The sequence below is a fragment of the Pristiophorus japonicus genome, chromosome 31, assembly GCF_044704955.1.
Source record: "Pristiophorus japonicus isolate sPriJap1 chromosome 31, sPriJap1.hap1, whole genome shotgun sequence".
NCBI classification, from domain to species: domain Eukaryota; kingdom Metazoa; phylum Chordata; class Chondrichthyes; family Pristiophoridae; genus Pristiophorus; species Pristiophorus japonicus.
In genome coordinates, this window is record NC_092007.1 from 3,578,967 (window position 1) to 3,598,381 (window position 19,415).

The 19,415-nt window shown below is 49.6% G+C and overlaps 2 long non-coding RNA genes across 4 annotated transcripts in view; one reads left to right on the forward strand and one right to left on the reverse strand.

The window, feature by feature from the left end:
- Positions 1–19,415, forward strand: part of LOC139240416 (uncharacterized) — a 56,740-nt gene that overhangs the window by 14,753 nt on the left and 22,572 nt on the right. For both annotated transcript variants that reach the window (XR_011588720.1, XR_011588721.1), the window contains one exon: positions 11,270–11,390. This is a non-coding gene — a long non-coding RNA (uncharacterized lncRNA). The remainder of the gene's footprint in view (positions 1–11,269; positions 11,391–19,415) is intronic.
- The window catches only part of LOC139240417 (uncharacterized), a 38,602-nt gene that overhangs the window by 2,526 nt on the left and 16,661 nt on the right, over positions 1–19,415 (reverse strand). The window contains exons 1-3 of one of the 2 annotated variants that reach the window (XR_011588722.1): positions 11,249–11,367; positions 5,015–5,143; positions 2,009–2,067 (exon numbers count right to left, since the gene is read on the reverse strand). This is a non-coding gene — a long non-coding RNA (uncharacterized lncRNA). Of the gene's footprint in view, positions 1–2,008; positions 2,068–5,014; positions 5,144–11,248; positions 11,368–19,415 lie in introns of those variants that run through there. The other variant, XR_011588723.1, reaches the window with a different exon arrangement.

Consider the following 19,415-nt stretch of genomic DNA (forward strand, 5'->3'; position numbering starts at 1 on the left):
GAAGCTGGAACACTGGATAAGTTTAAGACAGACAGGCAGTTTTTTAACCAATAAGGGGTTATGGGGAGCGGGCGGGGAAGTGGATCTGAGTCCATGATCGGATCAGCCATGATCATATTAAATGGCGGAGCAGGCTCAAGGGGCTGAATGGCCGACTCCTGCTCCTGTTGTGTTCTTATGTAAAGCTAGAAAGTTCATCTCTAACCCATTTAGGAGTCTAAAAGTGGTCCAGGAGACCACTCTGGCTCTGGTCAATGTCATGCAGTATCTACCTTTTGTACGAGGCGATCCCTGCCTCAGCCAGAAACAGTTCCAGCTCTCGCCTGAAGAAATTCAGGCTCTCAGCGTTCACTGCTTGCTTCATAGAATCACAGAATGGTTACGGCACAAAAGGGGGCCATTCGGCCCATTGAGCCCTTGCCGGCTCTCTGCAAGAGCACTTCAGCCAGTCCCACTCCTCCGCCCTTTCCCCGGAGCCCTGCAAATGTTTTTCATTAAGGGACTTATCCAACTCCCTTTTGAAAGCCATGATTGAGTCTGCCTTCACCACCCTCTCAGGCTGTGCGTTCCAGATCCTAACCACTCGCTGCGTAAAAAAGTTTTTCCTCATGTCGTCTTTGGAACTTCTGCCAATCACCTTAAATCTGTGTCCTCTGGTTCTTGACCCTGGGAGCAATTTCTCTCTATCTACTCTGTCCAGACCCCTCATGATTTTGAACACCTCGATCAAATCTCTTCTCAACCTTCTCTGCTCGAAGGAGAACAACCCCAGCTTCGAACATAAGAACATAAGAAATCGGAACAGGAGTAGGCCATACGGCCCCTCGAGTCTGCTCTGCCATTCAATAAGATCATGGCTGACCTGATCATGGATTCAGCTCCACTTCCCTGTCCGCTCCCCTTATTGATTAAGAAACCATCTGTTTCTGTCTTAAATTTATTCAATGTCCCAGCTTCCACAGCTCTCTGAGGCAGCGAATTCCAAAGATTCACAACCCTCTGAGAGAAGAAATTTCTCCTCATCTCAGTTTTAAATGGGCGGCTCCTTATTCTAAGACCATGCCCCCTAGTTCTAGTCTCCCCCATCAGTGGAAACATCCTCTCTGCATCCACCTTGTCAAGCCCCCTCATAATCTTATACGTTTCGATAAGATCATCTCTCATTCTTCTGAACTCCAATGAGTAGAGGCCCAACCTCCTCAACCTTTCCTCATAAGTCAACCCCCTCATCCCCGGAATCAACCGAGTGAACCTTCTCTGAACTGCCTCCAAAGCAAGAATATCCTTTCGTAAATATGGAAACCAAAACTGCACGCAGTATTCCAGGTGTAGCCTCACCAATACCTTATATAACTGTAGTAAGACTTCCCTGCTTTTATACTCCATCCCCTTTGCAATAAAGCTTCTCCAGTCTCTCCATGTAACTGAAATCCCTTATCCCAGGAACCATTCTCGTAAATCCTTTCTGCACCCTCTCTAAGGCCTTCACATCCTTCCTAAAGTGCACTGCCCAGAATTAGACACAATACTCCAGGTGAGGCCAAATTGTTTTATAAAGGTTCTTCATAACTTCCTTGCTTTTGTTCTCAGCAATGCCCTGCCACCTTTAATGATTTATACACACATACCCCCAGTTCTCTCTATTCATACACCCGCTGTAGGATTATACCCTTTAGTTTATATTGCCTCTGCTGGTTCTTCCTACCAAAATGTATCACTTCGCACATTTTTGCGTTAAATTTCATCTGTCACATGTATGTCCATTCCACCAGCCTGACTGTGTCCTTTTGCTGTTCGAATTGAATTTAATACCAATACAAACTCATGCCCATTTGTGCTGTGGTTCTTTTCTAACTAACAATAGATGTTTTGGTGGAACTTTTTCCAACCATTTGCAAGAAGAGAGTTTTACCCCATTAGACTGGGCTTGATTTACTGCCACGTCTTAACCGTCAAAGACCTGTTCCTTGCAACAGGGCTACACATTGAGATTTGTGCAAAGACTCACCTGTAGACTGTCACGCGTTGAGAGGTAAGGCTTGGTTTAGTTTGCGAAAAAATCGAGAACTGCAACAATACAGAGGGGAATATAACTCAGTCTTGGTGTGTTTGATGAAGACTTAACATTCCTACATTGTCTGCATTGAGTAATCGCAAACATACACACACAATCGGAACGCACGATAATAACAGTGATGTTAATCTATCTAAATACAATCAAAATCTTATGTCCAATCCCACCTAATATTTATAAAACAGTACTTCCTGTTCATGCTTTTGTTGCACATTTGAGTCAACCTTTTCTATTATAAATTTCTATCTCAATATTTCTAATGGTATTTGTGGTGTAATGTCAGCCTCACATCGGAACAGGAGGAGGCCATTCAGCCCCTCGAGCCGATACCGCCATTCAATGAGATCATGGCTGATCTGTATTCTAACTCCATTTACCCGCCTTGGCTCCATATCCCTTCATGCCCTTGGCTAGCAAAAATCCGTCCCTCTGAGATTTAAAATTATTAGTTGAGCTAGCATCTACTGCTGTTTGTGGGAGAGAGTTCCACACTTCCACCATCCTTTGTCTTCAGCTTCTTTTATATGGTAGCAGCAAAGCAAATCAGATGTCAATATCTAAGTCGCCTTCTTGAACCGCTGCAGTCCATGTGGTGAATGCGCTCCCATATGCTGTTAGGCAGGGAGTTCCAGGATTTTGACCCAGTGACGGTAAAGGAAAAAGATAAGATAGAATTACATTTATATAACGCCTTTCATGACCACCAGACATCTCAAAGCGCTTTGCAGACAAAGAGGTACTTTTGGAGTGTAGTCACTGTTGTAATATAGAAAACACAGCAACTAATTTGAGCACAAGCAAGCTCCCACAAACAGCAATGTGATAATGACCAGATAATCTGTTTTTGTTGTGTTGATTGAGGGATAAATATTGGCCAGGACACCGGGGATAACTCCGCTGCTCTTCTTCTGAGTAGTGCGATGGGACCTTTTACATCCACTTGAGAGAACAGCCGGCCTCGGTTTAATGGCGCATCTGAAAGAACTCACTTCGGACAGTGCGGCGCTCCCTCAGTACTGACCCTCCGACAGTGCGGCGCTCCCTCAGTACTGCCCCTCCGACAGTGCGGTGCTCCCTCAGTACTGACCCTCCGACAGTGCGGCGCTCCCTCAGTACTGTCCCTCCCACAGTGCGGCTCTCCCTCAGTACTGACCCTCCGACAGTGCGGTGCTCCCTCAGTACTGACCCTCCGACAGTGCGGCGCTCCATCAGTACTGACCCTCCGACAGTGCGGCGCTCCCTCAGTACTGCCCCTCCGACAGTGCGGTGCTCCCTCAGTACTGACCCTCCGACAGTGCGGCGCTCCCTCAGTACTGACCCTCCGACAGTGCGGCTCTCCCTCAGTGCCACCCCTCTGACAGTGTGGCACACCCTCAGTACTGCCCCTCCGACAGTGCGGCGCTCCCTCAGTACTGTCCATCCCACAGTGCGGCACACCCTCAGTACTGCCCCTCCGACAGTACGGCGCTCCCTCAGTACTGCCCCTCCGACAGTGCGGTGCTCCCTCAGTACTGTCCCTCCCACAGTGCGGCTCTCCCTCAGTACTGACCCTCCGACAGTGCGGTGCTCCCTCAGTACTGCCCCTCCGACAGTGCGGCGCTCCCTCAGTACTGACCCTCCGACAGTGCGGCGCTCCCTCAGTACTGCCCCTCCGACAGTGCGGTGCTCCCTCAGTACTGACCCTCCGACAGTGCGGCGCTCCCTCAGTACTGACCCTCCGACAGTGCGGTGCTCCCTCAGTACTGACCCTCCGACAGTGCGGCGCTCCCTCAGTACTGACCCTCCGACAGTGCGGCTCTCCCTCAGTGCCACCCCTCTGACAGTGTGGCACACCCTCAGTACTGCCCCTCCGACAGTGCGGCGCTCCCTCAGTACTGTCCCTCCCACAGTGCGGCACACCCTCAGTACTGCCCCTCCGACAGTACGGCGCTCCCTCAGTACTGCCCCTCCGACAGTGCGGTGCTCCCTCAGTACTGTCCCTCCAACAGTGCGGCGCTCCCTCAGTACTGACCCTCCGACAGTGCGGTGCTCCCTCAGTACTGACCCTCCGACAGTGCGGCGCTCCCTCAGTACTGACCCTCCGACAGTGCGGCTCTCCCTCAGTGCCACCCCTCTGACAGTGTGGCACACCCTCAGTACTGCCCCTCCGACAGTGCGGCGCTCCCTCAGTACTGTCCCTCCCACAGTGTGGCACACCCTCAGTACTGCCCCTCCGACAGTACGGCGCTCCCTCAGTACTGCCCCTCCGACAGTGCGGTGCTCCCTCAGTACTGCCCCTCCGACAGTGCGGCAATCCCTCAATACTGCCCCTCCGACAGTGCGGCGATCCCTCAGTACTGCCCCTCCGACAGTGCGGCGCTCCCTCAGTACTGCCCCTCCGACAGTGCGGTGCTCCCTCAGCACTGCACTGAATTGTCAACCTCGATTTTTGTGCTCAAGTTCCTATAGTGGGACTTGAACTCACAACCTTCTGACTCAGAGGCTACCAACTGAGCCACAGCTGACACAGCGATATGCTTTCAAGTCAGGATGATGTGTAGCTTGGAGGGGAACAAGCAGGAGGTGGTGTTCCTATGCGCCTGCTGCCCTTGTCCTTCTAGGTGGTAGAGGTCGCGGCTTTGGGAGGTGCTGCCGAAGAAGTCTTGGCAAGTTGCTGCAGTGCATCTTGTAGACGGTGCACACTGCAGTCACGGTGCGCCGGTGGTGGAGGGAGTGAGTGTTGGAGGTGGTGGGTAGCGTGCCGATCAAGCGGTTATGGGCGTAACTTCCGTTTGAAGTTGTACGATCCTTTGCGCTATTTCGGCTGATTCCACCCATTCTACACTGACCTCTGCACATAAATCAATTGGGAACTTCAGGCTGTAATATACTATTCGTTGTGCCTATGTGGGAAAGAATGAAACATTCTGGTGCGTTACGATGTTGAATGAATGATCTTACCAGGCCGTTGACCAGGGGCGCACATATCCTTGTTTATGAGAATGGCATAGATTATGATGGAGTTGAAGGCCACCATTGTTACGAAAGATAGACATACCCGATATCCCTTACAGACTACATTCAGAATATCTGTAAAACAGAAATCAGACAAATACAGTCATGGGGGAAGGGAAAAGCAAAATGGAACAGACTTTGGGCTGGATTTTTAGGATTTTCTGTCTTTGGGACGAAAAGGAAGTGGGGCAGTAAAGTTACCGGTCGGGGATAGTATGTAAGTTTAGTCATCTGGGCCCTGCGTCACGGGGCGCAGTGCTAAGGGAGACGTTGTACACTTTTTGTGACGCAAGGATGGGAAACTCGCAAACTAAAGAGCGGGGCATGTGCACTCCGAGAGAGGTCTGGGGGTGGGGGTGGTGGGGGGGGAGCCTTAAAAGAAAAACGCAAAAATCCAAGACAATGACCACACCACCACAACAAACATTGCTCAAAAAAATTTTTAAAGAACAAGCACTCACACTTGCCTTTGTAGGACACCTTCCTCTGCACCGTCGGCTGTGCTGGTCCACACTGATTCCCAGGTGGTCATTGCATGACTAAACTTCCAGGAGGACAGATCGGGCAAACATAGAAAATAGGTGCAGGAGTAGGCCATTCGGCCCTTCGAGCCTGCACCACCATTCAATATGATCATGGCTGATCACGCAACTTCAGTACCCCATTCCTGCTTTCTCTCCATACCCCTTGATCCCTTTAGCCGTAAGGGCCACATCTAAATCCCTTTTGAATATATCCAACAAACTGGCCTCAACAACTTTCTGCGGTAGAGAATTCCACAGGTTCACAATTCTCTGAGTGAAGAAGTTTCTCCTCATCTCAGTCTTAAATAGCTTATCCCTTATCCTTAGACTGTGACCCCTGGTTCTGGACTTCCCCAACATCGGGAACGTTCTTCCTGCATCTAACCTGTCCAATCCCGTCAGAATTTTCTATGTTTCTATGAGATCCCCTCTCATTCTTCTAAATTCCAGTGAAAAAAAGCCTTGTTGATCCAGTCTGTCTTCATATGTCAGTCCTGCCATCCCTGAAATCAGTCTGGTGAACCTTCGCTGCATTCCCTCAACAGCAAGAATGTCCTTCCTCAGATTAGGAGACCAAAACTGTACACAATATTCAAGGTGTGGCCTCACCAAGTCCCTGTACAACTGTAGTAAGACCTCCCTGCTCCTATACTCAAATCCCCTAGCTATGAAGGCCGACATGCCATTTGCCACCTTCACCACCTGCTGTACCTGCATGCCAACTTTCAATGACCCAGCTTAGTGTCACGAAGGAGGACACGAACAACCTTCCGGTTATAAAAGGGGTCGGGGGGTCTAGTAAGGAGGAGGAACTGAGGGAAATCCTTATTAGCCGGGAAATTGTGTTGGGGAAATTGATGGGATTGAAGGCCGATAAATCCCCAGGGCCTGATGGACTGCATCCCAGAGTACTTAAGGAGGTGGCCTTGGAAATAGTGGATGCGTTGACAGTCATTTTCCAACATTCCATTGACTCTGGATCAGTTCCTATGGAGTGGAGGGTAGCCAATGTAACCCCACTTTTTAAAAAAGGAGGGAGAGAGAAAACAGGGAATTATAGACCGGTCAGCCTGACATCGGTAGTGGGTAAAATGATGGAATCAATTATTAAGGATGTCATAGCAGTGCATTTGGAAAGAGGTGACATGATAGGTCCAAGTCAGCATGGATTTGTGAAAGGGAAATCATGCTTGATAAATCTTCTGGAATTTTTTGAGGATGTTTCCAGTAAAGTGGATAAGGGAGAACCAGTTGATGTGGTATATTTGGACTTTCAGAAGGCGTTCGACAAGGTCCCACACAAGAGATTGATGTGCAAAGTTAGAGCACATGGGATTGGGGGTAGTGTGCTGACATGGATTGAGAACTGGTTGTCAGACAGGAAGCAAAGAGTAGGAGTAAATGGGTACTTTTCAGAATGGCAGGCAGTGACTAGTGGGGTACCGCAAGGTTCTGTGCTGGGGCCCCAGCTGTTTACACTGTACATTAATGATTTAGATGAGGGGATTAAATGTAGTATCTCCAAATTTGCGGACGACACTAAGTTGGGTGGCAGTGTGAGCTGCGAGGAGGATGCTGTGAGGCTGCAGAGCGACTTGGATAGGTTAGGTGAGTGGGCAAATGCATGGCAGATGAAGTATAATGTGGATAAATGTGAGGTTATCAACTTTGGTGGTAAAAACAGAGAGACAGACTATTATCTGAATGGTGACAGATTAGGAAAAGGGGAGGTGCAAAGAGACCTGGGTGTCATGGTACATCAGTCATTGAAGGTTGGCATGCAGGTGCAGCAGGCGGTTAAGAAAGCAAATGGCATGTTGGCCTTCACAGCAAGGGGATTTGAGTACAGGGGCAGGGAGGTGTTGCTACAGTTGTATTGGTGAGGCCACACCTGGAGTATTGTGTACAGTTTTGGTCTCCTAACCTGAGGAAGGACATTCTTGCTATTGAGGGAGTGTAGCGAAGGTTCACCAGACTGATTCCCGGGATGGCGGGACTGACCTATCAAGAAAGACTGGATCAACTGGGCTTGTATTCACTGGAGTTCAGAAGAATGAGAGGGGACCTCATAGAAACATTTAAAATTCTGACAGGGTTAGACAGGTTAGATGCAGGAAGAATGTTCCCAATGTTGGGGAAGTCCAGAACCAGAGGTCACAGTCTAAGGATAAGGGGTAAGCCATTTAGGACCGAGATGCGGAGGAACTTCTTCACCCAGAGAGTGATGAACCTGTGGAATTCTCTACCACAGAAAGTTGTTGTGGCCAATTCACTAAATATATCCAAAAAGGAGTTAGATGAAGTCCTTACTACTAGGGGGATCAAGGGGTATGGCGAGAAAGCAGGAATGGGGTACTGAAGTTGAATGTTCAGCCATGAACTCATTGAATGGCGGTGCAGGCTAGAAGGGCCGAATGGCCTACTCCTGCACCTATTTTCTATGTTTCTATGTTTCTATGTTTCTATCTGCAAACTTGGAGTCCAAACTACTGACGGTGTCGCGACCAGAGGCGTTACACACCCAGCGCAGCTCTTCCTGGGCAGTGCTGCTGAGCGCCACCCCAAAACCTGACCGGAAGATCGTGGCGTGGCACAGGAGACCTCACCGCCGCCTTTCACGCCTCTCCGGGGCCAAACCTGGAGCGTAAAGGACCGGCAAATCCAGCTCTTAGTTCTTTAGCGGCAATGCAGAATAGGGTTGAAGTAGCACAGTGGTTATGTTACCGGACTAGTATTGCAGAAGGCAACATGGACTTAACGATCTGGAGACCCGAGTTCAAATCCCACCATGGCAGCTGGGGAATTTAAATTCAGTTCATTAAATTAACCTGGAATAAGTTTTAAAAAGCTACTACCAGTAACAGTGACCATGTAACCACCAGAGTGCTGTAAGATGCAAAGCTAGGTGGGAATGTAAGTTATGAGGAGGATGCAAAGAGGCTTCAAGGGGATATAGACAGGGCAAGTGAGTGGGCCAGAACATGGCAAATGGGATATGATGTGAAGTTATCCACTTTGGTCGGAAAAATAGAAAAGCAGAGTATTTTTTAAGTGGTGAAAGATCGGGAATTGTTGGTGTTCAGAGAGACCTGAGTGTTCCAGTATTCGGACCACTGAAAGTTAACATGCAGGTACAGCAATCAATTAAGAGAACAAATGGTGTGTTGGCCTTACTTACGAGGATTGGATATAAGAGTAAAGACGTCTTGACTGCAATTATATAGGGCCTTGCTGAGACCACACCTGCAGTATTGTGTGCAATTTTGGTCTCCTTACCTAAGGAACTTGCTCTAGAGGGAGTGCAACGAAGGTTCACCAGATGGATTCCTGGGATTAGGGGGATTGTCCTATGAGGAGAAATTGAGTAGACTAGGCCTATATTCTCTCAAGTTTAGAAGCACGAGAGGTGATCTGATTGAAACATACAAAATTCTTCGCGGGCTTGACAGGGTCGGTGCAGGGAGGATGTTTCCCCCGGCTGGGGAGTCTAGAACCAGGGATCACAGTCTCAGAATAAGCGGTCCGACATTTAGGACTGAGATGAGGAGAAATGTCTTCACTCAGAGGGTGGTGAATCTTTGGAATTCTCTACCCCAGAGAGCTGTGGATGCTCAGTCGTTGAGTATATTCAAGACAGAGATCGACAGATTTTTGGATATTAAGGGAATCTCGGGATATGGGGATAGCGGGAAAGTGGAGTTGAGGTAGAAGGTCAGCCATGATCTTATTGAATGGCGGAGCAGGCTCGAGGGGCCGAATAGCCTACTCCTGCTCCTATTTCTTCTGTTCTTAGAACCCATCTGGTCCACTCACGTCCTTTCGGGAAAGAAATCTGCCGTCTTTACCCGGCCTGGCCGATACATGCCTCCGGACCCACATCAATGTGGTTGACTCGTAACTGCCCTCTGAAATGGCATAGCAAACCACTCAGTTATGGAGAAGGCAGCGCATCACCGCCTTCTCGAGGGATGGGCAATAAATGCTGGCTTTCCCAGCGATGGCCACATCCCATGAATGAATTTGAAAAATCACACAGTCGCAGAGGATTTTGAGTGTGTCCAGGGCACTCTCCTAAATGGCCCAAATGTCTCGAGTTGTGCTTCCGCACTCAACCCATGAATTGACCCCCGCATGTTTGTAGATTATTAATGATTTCTCCCTGCCCATCTGGTCACCCTCTGCAACTTGTGTCATCGTATTATTAGTGACTTCTCTCTACCCCATCCTCTCACCTCACCCCCTACACATTGTATTAGCATATTATTAATGACTGCTCACTCTCCCCTTTCTCTTACCTCCTGTTCAACGTGTTGCAGTATTATTAGTGACTTCCTCACCTTACCTCGTGCCCTCATCTCACCTCCAAACATTGCGATATTATTAGTGATCCTCATTCTACCTATTCCTTTCCTTTATAGTGAATTATAGTGTTAATGATCCCCTCACCCTGCGTTGCGCCCTCAGACGCCCCTGTGCATAGTTTGCGAGGCAGCTGTGTCTAGGTCTGGATGTTTGGATCGCTAGTCCCAGAAACTGCAATCGGAAGCTTCCCACGGGCAGATATCTCCAACCACAGACATTTCTACAAAAGTACCTGGTGGTCCCGGAGGTTGGAGGACTTGTGGTCCTGAGCCTCGACCCGAAGGCCTTTGTCGAGGTCTGCGTATCCCAGGAGCATATGGGCTTCATACGTATCACTGGGACCACGTGGACCGGCTCAACCTATCAGAGAAGGGGTATTCCCATTCATACTTGCGGTGTGTTCTGTATATGTGGAATCAGCATAAGTATGAATGGGAATACCATCAAAAACACACAACACTGAAAATATATATATTTTTTTAAATCACATACAGGTTGAACCTCCCTTATTCTGAACCCTCAGGACCTGGCCTGTTCTAGATAAGGGATTTTTCTGGATGAGGGGTGGCCACGTTAAATTGAATGGGACAGGTACTGAGCAAGGTGATATCAAGGCTGGCTGGTTTGGGGCTGGGAGTATGCAGCAGAGAGATCATGGTTGTGGTGGGGGGGGGTGGCGGGGGCGGTGGATCGTGGGATCAGGCCAGCGATTGCGGGAGTCAGCAGCGAGGAAGGACTTCAATTCGGAGTTCTGCGCATGCGCCACCCGGTGGCTGGGAAAGGTTCTGGACGAGGGGTGGTTCTGGATAAAGGAGTTCTGGATAACGGAGGTTCAACCGATATTTAAAATGACTCGAAATGGAATTGTACTAATTATTTAAAACAAAAATGTAATTGTTTGAAAAATAAATGTACATATTTTAATGGTTCTAAAAATAAGCTTATTTCATTTAATAGGATTTTAAGTGTTTAAATTATTGAAGAAAATGTATTCTGTGCTTTCAAAGGCGTACGCTGATAAAGTTGGAAGAATTTGAAGGACATTCGCTGGGCACAAGTTGGGGAAATAGCCCAGCTCTCCGCCCGTGGAGGCTCTTTAGCTTCTTGACAGATGGCAAGTTTAGGCGCATGCGCTTCGTATAGCTAAACTCAGAACTTGCAGGGGCCCCATGGGCGCGTGCACACCTCGTACACGCCCGTGGGGACTGCAAAATCAGGCCCCTACATAGTAATTTATGAGAGTAATGTGATCAGTACCCTGGGCCCTTGTGATGTGCAGCATCCAATTACTTACCAATGTTTTCGTACCCAACAGTTTGAAGCTTTTTACGGATGTGAACAGCAAAGGCAAAAATGCAAGCCAGAGCCAGAAGAATTGAAATGAACAACAGGATGTTGTAGGTTGTACATGTTTCGCCGGAGGCTGTAAAAAAAAGGTATTCAATATTTAGTTTTATATACGAACAAATGTAATCTTGAACTCAATTTGCCATTATTGCTCGTTTATGCGGTTTGGCTACGAGAAATGACTAGTCAACCAAAACCACCAGTTCTCCCATGGCAATGTCTATCCCACACCATGGAATACGCTTTCAGTACCTTGCATTCCTACGTATTAAAGGGGGATTGACCGGGAAGATGCTGAGAGGTTGTTTCCCCGAGCTGGAGCGTCTAGAACTAGGGGGCACAGTCTCAAGATAAGGGGTCGGCCATTTAAGACTGAGCTGAGGAGAGATTCCTTCACTCGGAGAGTTGAGAATCGTTGGAATTTTCTGCCCCAGAGGGCTGTGGATGCTGAGTCTCTGAGTATATTTTACAAACATCTTCAGCCAGAAGTGTCGAGTGGATGATCCATTATTGGCCTCCTCCTCCTGAGATTCCCACCTTCACAGAAGCCAGTCTTCAGCCAATTCGATTCACTCCACGTGATGTCAAGAAATAGAAACATAGAAAATAGTTGCAGGGGTAGGCCATTCGGCCCTTCGAGCCTGCACCGCCATTCAACAAGATCATGGCCGATCACCCACCCCAGCAGCCCACCCCCACGCCCCCTCCACACCCCCCGACCCCCCCCCCCCCAGCCGCAAGGACCACATCCAACTCCCTCCCGAGCACATCCAATGAACTGGCATCAACAACTCTCCGCGGCAGGGAATCCCACAGGCCAACAACTCCCCGAGTGAAGAAGTCTCTCCCCAATCCCAGCCCCAAACAGCCCACCCCCCCCATCCCAAGACCGTGGCCCCCCCCCCCCCACCGGCTCTGGACCCACCCAACACCGGAAATACTCCCCCCGCACCCAACCCGCCCCGTCCCATCAGAATCCTTCCCAAATGCCGAACACCACCGGATGTCGAGCCCTGGCCACCCCGGAGCCACGCCCCCGCGACGCCAACCACACCACATCCACCAACCAGCATCTGCGCAGTCAACCCGTCCACCCCACTCCGAACACTCCCCGCACCGAGGCACAGAGCCCCCAGGCCCACCCCTCCAACACACCCAGACCTCCGCTGCAATGTGGCCCCCCCTGTCCCCCGCCCTGGGTTTCTCCACTCCCACCTCCACCACTCTCCCCTCCAACCCCCGCCCCCCCCCCCCCCCCCCCCCCCCCACCCCCCGTCTCCCCTCCACTTCCCTCTGCCTCCCAGCACAGGCTCCCATCTTGGGGGCGGTAACCTTCTGGGGCCGGGAATTTTAGCCCCCAGCATGGAAGTCCTGCTCCCGCCACAGAATTGGCCTTACCACCCCTCAATGGAAGCAGAGTGCAATTTCCCACCTCCTTTTGGGGGCAGTTACCGGGGCACGACTGGTTGCTCCTGTGACAGTTGGAACTGGTGCTCTCCACTCTCTGAAAAGAAAAGCCTGGATACAGCAAAGGCTGTACAACATCCCGGCTGTCGTGCTGAAGACTTGTGCCCAGTACAGCTACAACACTGGCATCTATCTGACAATTTGAAAAGCTGCCCCAGGTATGTCCTGACCACAAAAAGCAGGACAAATTCAATCCGGCCAATTACCGCCCCATCAGCAAAGTGATGGAAGGTGTCATCAACATTGCTAACAAACGGCACTTAACAACAACAACTTTATTTATATAGCACCTTTAACGTAGTAAAACATCCCAAGGCGCTTCACAGCAGTGTTGTAAGACAAAACAAATAAATTTGACACCAAGCCACATAAGAAGAAATTAAGGCAGATGACTGAAAGCTTGTTCAAAGAGGTAGGGTTTAAGGAGCGTCTTGAAGGAGGAAAGCGAGGTCGATAGGATTAGGGAGGGAGTTCTAGAGCTTAGGGTCCAGGCAGCTGAAGGCACGGCCACCGATGGGTTGAGCGATTATAATCAGGGATGCTCAAGAGGGCAGAATTAGAGGAGCGCAGACCTCTTGGAGGGTTGTAAGGCTGGAGGAGGTTACAGAGCTAGGGAGGGGCTGAGGGCCATGGAGGGATTTGAGCACAAGGATGAGAATGTTGAAATTGAAGCATTTCTTAACCGGGAGCCAAGGTCAGCAAGAACAGGGGTGATGGGTGAGCGGGATTGGTGTGAGATAGGACACAGGCTGCCGAGTTTTGCATGATCTCAAGTTTACATAAGGTAGAATGCGGGAGGCCAGCCAAGAGTGCGTTGGAATAGTCAAGTCTAGAAGTAACAAAGGCAGGGATGAGGGTTTCAGCAGCAGATGAGCTGAGGCAAGGGCTGAGGCGGGCGATGTTACCTAAGTGGAAATAGGTGGTCTTAGTTACGCTGCGGATATGTGGCTGGAAGCTCATTTCAGGGTCAAGTATGACATCTAGGTTGCAAACAGTCTGGTTCACCCTCAGATAGACGCTAGGGAGAGGGATGGAGTCAGTGGCCTCGGGAATGCAGTTAGTGGTGGGGACCAAAGACAGTGGCTTCGGTCTTCCCAATTGGAGAATATTTCTGCTCCATCCAGTACTGGATGTCGGACAAGCAGTCCGACAATTTAAAGACCATGGAGGGGTCGAGAGAAGTGGTGGAGAGGTGGAGCTGGTTGTCGTCAGCGTACATCTGGAAACTGACGCTGTGTTTTTGGACGATGTCGCCGGGGGCAGCATATAGAGGAGAACTAAGAGGAGGCCAAGGACAGATCCTTGGGGGACACCAGAGGTAACGATGCGGGGGCGGGAAGAGAAGCCGTTGCAGGAGATCCTCTGGCTACGATTAGGTAGACAAGAATGGAACCAGGCGAGTGCAGTCCCACCCAGCTGGACGATGGTGGAGAGGCGTTGGAGGAGGATGGAGTGGTCAACTGTATCAAAGGCTGCAGACAGGTCGAGAAAGTCGAGATGGGATAGTGGACCTTTGTCACAGTAACAAAGGATGTCATTTGTGACTTTGAAGAGAGCCATTTCGGTACTGTGGCAGGGGCGGAAACCAGATTGAAGGGATTCAAACATGGAGTTCCGGGAAAGAGGGGCACGGATTTGGGAGGCAACAACACGTTCAAGGACTTTAGAGAGGAAAGGGAGGTCGGAGATGGGGCGGTAGTTTGCAAGCACAGTGGGGTCAAGGGTTGTTTTTTTGAGGAGAGGGTTGATGACGGCAGATTTGAAGGAGAGGGAGACAGTACCTGAGGAGAGAACCGTGAACAATGCCGGCGAACATGGAAGCCAGAAAAGGAAGTTGGGCAGTCAGCAGTTTAGTGGGAATAAGGTCAGGGGAGCAGGTAGTGGGCCTCATGGACAAGATGAGCGTGGAGAGGTCAAGTGGGGCGATCAGAGAGAAAGATGCGAGTTTAGGGCTAGGGTAGGGGGCAACCTCACAGGAAGTTTGACCCACTGGGCTAGGTGAAGGAAGGGAACTCGCAGAGGCGGCTGATCAACTCCAAACTGTCTGGTCTCAATCTTTGAGATAAAGAAGTCTGTGTGCTCCTCACACTTGTTGGAGGTGAGTGTGGTGGAGACAGGGGAGAGGGGTTTAAGAAGATGGTTAGCAATAGAGAATACTAACAGGGGGCTATCTTTACATTCAAGAATGATCCTGGAATAGTGAGCAATTTTGGCAGAAGGACCCGATAATGCTTGATGTGATCCAGCCAGATCTGGCGGGGAATGGCCAAACCAGTTGTCTACCACATCCGTTCAAGCCTGCGCCCCTTGGACTTGAGGGAACGAAGATGAGGGCTGTCCCGGGGGAACGGCCAGGGTGAGAGAGAGTAGTGTTTTTAATAGGGACTTGGGCATCAAAGGTGGTGGTGGTGAGGGTGTGGTTAAGCAGATCGGTGGCTGCAGAAATGTCATGGTGAAAGGAGGGCCATAGGCCGAACAGTTTGGAGTTGTAAGAGAGTCTGGAGAGAGTTTTTCCGGGGGCGGATGCAGAAGGAAGTTGGGTTAGGTGGGGGAAGTGGGATGTGGGTGGAGAGCGATGCAAAGAAATGGTCAGAGATGACCTCATCTGCAATTGACACGGTTGGAATAGCGAGACCATGAGAAGTGGCAAGGTCAAGGGGGAGGTCGTGAATATGGGTCGAGGAATTCACATGGAGGGAGGGATCAAGGGAGGACAGGAGGGTAATGCACTCAGAGGAGAGAGAGAGCATGATGAACTGAGATGGATCTTGAAATCACCGAGGATGAGAAGTCGCTTGGTGCAGAGGGAGGAAAGCAGTGAAGATATCGCCATGATAAAATTTTTATCATACTTGGGTGGGCGGTCGAGAATGAGAATTTTAAATGAGAGGTGAGAAGGGTGGAATAAGGTAAGATGTTCAAAGGAGGGGTAAGTACTGGACGAGTAGGGTGACAGACTTACTTACTTACAGACTTACTCACCAACAACCTGCTCACTATGCCCAGTTTGGGTTCCGCCAGGGCCACTCGACTCCTGACCTCATTCCAGCTTTGGTCCAAACATGGACAAAAGAGCTGAATTTCAGAGGTGAAGTGAGAGTGACTGCCCTTGACATCAAGGCAGCATTTGACCGAATGTGGCACCAAGGAGCCCTAGTAAAACTGAAGTCAATGGGAATCAGGGGGAAAACTCTTTACTGGCTGGAGTCATACCTAGCACAAAAGAAGATGGTTGTGGTTGTTGGAGGTCAATCATCACAGCCCCAGGACATGGCTGCAGGAGTTCCTCAGGGCAATGTCCTCCGCCCAACCATCTTCAGCTGCTTCATCAATGAAATTCCCTCCATCATAAGGTCAGAAGTGGGGATGTTCACTGATGACTGCACAGTGTTCAGTTCCATTCGTAACTCCCCAGATAATGGAGCAGTCTGTGCCCGCATGCAGCAAGACCTGGACAACATTCAGGCTTGGACTGGTAAGTGGCAAGTAACATTGGTGCCACACAAGTGCCAGGCAATGACCATCTCCAACAAGCGAGAGTCTAACCACCGCCCCTTGACATTCAACGGCATTACCATCGCCCAATCCCCCACCATCAACATCCTGGGGATCACCATTGACCAGAAACTTAACTGGACCAGTCACATAAATACCGTGGCAACAAGAGCAGGTCAGAGGCTGGGTATTCTGCTGCGAGTGTCTCACCTCCTGACTCCCCAAAGCCTTCCCACCATCTACAAGGCACAAGTCAGGAGTGTGATGGAACACATCCCACTTGCCTGGATGAGTTGCAGCTCCAACAACACTCGAGAAGCTCGACACCATCCAGGACAAAGCAACCCGCTTAATTGGCACCCCATCCACCACCTTAAACACTCACTCCCTCCACCACCGGCGCACCGTGGCTGCAGTGTGCACGGTCTACAAGATGCACTGCAGCAGCTCATCAAGGCCTCTTTGGCAGCACCTCCCAAACCCGCAACCTCTACCGCCTAGAAGGACAAGGGCAGCAGGCGCATGGGAACACCACCACCTCCACGTTCCCCTCCAAATCACACAGTGTCCTGACTTGGAAATATATCGGCCATTCCCTCATTGTTGCTGAGTCAAAATCCTGGAACTCCCTCCCTAACAGCACTGTGGGATCACCTTCACCACACGGACTGCAGCGGTTCAAGAAGGCGGCTCACCACCATCTTCTCGAGGGCAATTAGGGATGGGCAATAAATGCCGGCCATGCCAATGAAGCTCACATCCCAGGAACAAATAATTTTTCAAGGCTGAGAGCGATAGATTTTTGGATTCTATAGGAATCAAAAGACAGGGAGATGGGGCGGGAAAGTGGAGTTGAGATTGAAGATCAGCCATGATCTTATTGAATGGCGGAGCAGTGTCGGGGGGCCATATGGCCTACTCTTGCTCCTAATTCTTATGTGCTTATGACTTATCAGTCCAGGTGCAAACACAGTAAATTTATATTTGTAAGATTTTAGCTGTCGTCTCTGAATCCACGCATGCAAATTAGCAATCTTTCATTGTGATTGAAATTCTGTGCCATTGATGCAGGAAATTTAATTTCCTCGTTCCATTGAAAACGGGGATAATCATACGCAAACTGGAGATGCCGAAACCAATTCTGGGCGCCAAATTTTAGGAAGGCCTTAAGAGAGGGTGCAGGGATGATTTACGCAAATGGTAGCAGGGATGAAGGACTTCAGTTGTGTGGAGAGAAGAGAAGGTTAAGGGGGAGATTTAATAGAGGTGTTCAAAATCATGAAGGCTTTTGATGAGAGTAAATAAGAAGGAACTGTTTCCAATGGTAACCAGAGGACACAGATTTATGGTCATTGGCAAAAGAACCAGAGGGCAAGATGAGGAGAATATTTTTTCAACGCAACGAATTGTTGCGATCTGGAATGCGCAGTTTGAAAGGGCGGCCGAGGTAGATTTATAACTTTCAGACGGGAATTGGATAAATACTTGCAGGGCTATGGGGAAGTGCATCAGATGGAACTAATTGGACAGCTTTCAATGAACTAGCACTGGCACGATGGGCCGAATGGGTTTGTACAGTGCTGTATCATTCTATGATTCTATACCACAATGCGATTGGAACTAAGAAAGACCCACAACAAATATAAATAGAGTAAATGGCTGGTTGCACGAGTAGAGCAGCAACAATGACTCACATTGATATAGCATCATTAATGTAGAAAAATATCCAAGGGGCTCAGAAGAATTAGGAGCAGTTGTATGCCATTCGGACCCTCGAGCCTGCTCCGCCACTCAATGAGATCATGGCTGATCTTCTACCTCGCTCCACTTTCCTGCACTAACTCCATATCCCTTGATGCCCTCAATATCCAAAAATCTATCAATCTGAACATGTTCAACGACGGAGCCTCCACAGCCCTCTGGGGCAGAGAATTCCAAAGATTCATCCCCCTCTGAGTGAAGAAATTTCTCCTCATTTCAGTCCTAAATGGCTGACCCCTTATCCTGAGACTGTGTGACCCCTGGTTCTAGACTCCCCAGCCCGGGGGGAAACACCCTCCCTGCATCTACCCTGTCAAGCCCTGAAGAATGTTGTATATTTCAATGAGATCACCTCTCATTCTTCTAAACTCAAGAGAATATAGGCCTAGTCTACTCAATCCCACCCCCACCCATCCCAGGAATAAATCTGGTTAAGTTCAGCAATAAAACGGGTATAGCAGCTACTCACTGAACACTTCCAGGGTGATATTCGCTGTTGCTGTATCTCCAGTAGGTGATTTGAGAGTAACGGTGTACACTGCATTGCTGTAAACGGAGTTTAGAAGGAGCGAAGCATTCGGTAAGAGATCAATGTTAAGGTAAGGATGTTCAGTTATATTTTCGATTGGTTTGGACCACTCAAAAAGCGGCCAGCTCCACCTTTCCCAGCTACCATTCTTGACGTTGCCAGTTGCAACCACTGACAGGAGCACACGGGCTCCAACTTCGGCGTTAATCTTACTGAGCGGCACTGAGATGGTGATGGGCTGGGGTGGCCCTGAGAACAAACACAATGGTTGAGAAAGCAACGTTAAGCATTTTCAAACTGACTTGACGGTTCGCGTCAGCAGATTAGCGACCTTCGTGTTTTACACAGATCCGCAGCGCCAAGGGATTCACAATCATGAAACGGTTACAGCATGGGAAGGAGGCCATTGGGCCTGTTGAGTCCGTGCCGACTCTCAGCTAGTCCCACTCCCCCCGCCCTTTCCCCGTAGCCTGGCAATTTGTTTTTCTTTCAGGTACTTATCCAACTCCCGATTGAGTCTTGCCTCCACCACCCTCTCAGGCAGTGCATTCCAAATCCTAACCATTTGCTCTGTTTATAAAAAAAAAAACGCTTTTTCTTACATCGCCTTTGGCTCTTCTGCCAATCCCCTTAAATCTGTGTCCTCTGGTTCGCGACCCTTCCGCCAATGTGAGCAGTTTCTCTCCATCTATTCTGTCCAGATCCCGCCATGGTTTTGAGCACCTCAATCAAACCTCCTCTCAACCTTCTCTGCTCCAAGGACGACAGCCCTAGATTCTCCAGTTCATCCACGTAACTGAAGTCGCTTGATTGACCCAGCCTTCGTCTGAATCATCCCCAACCTCATCATCATCAGCGTGCG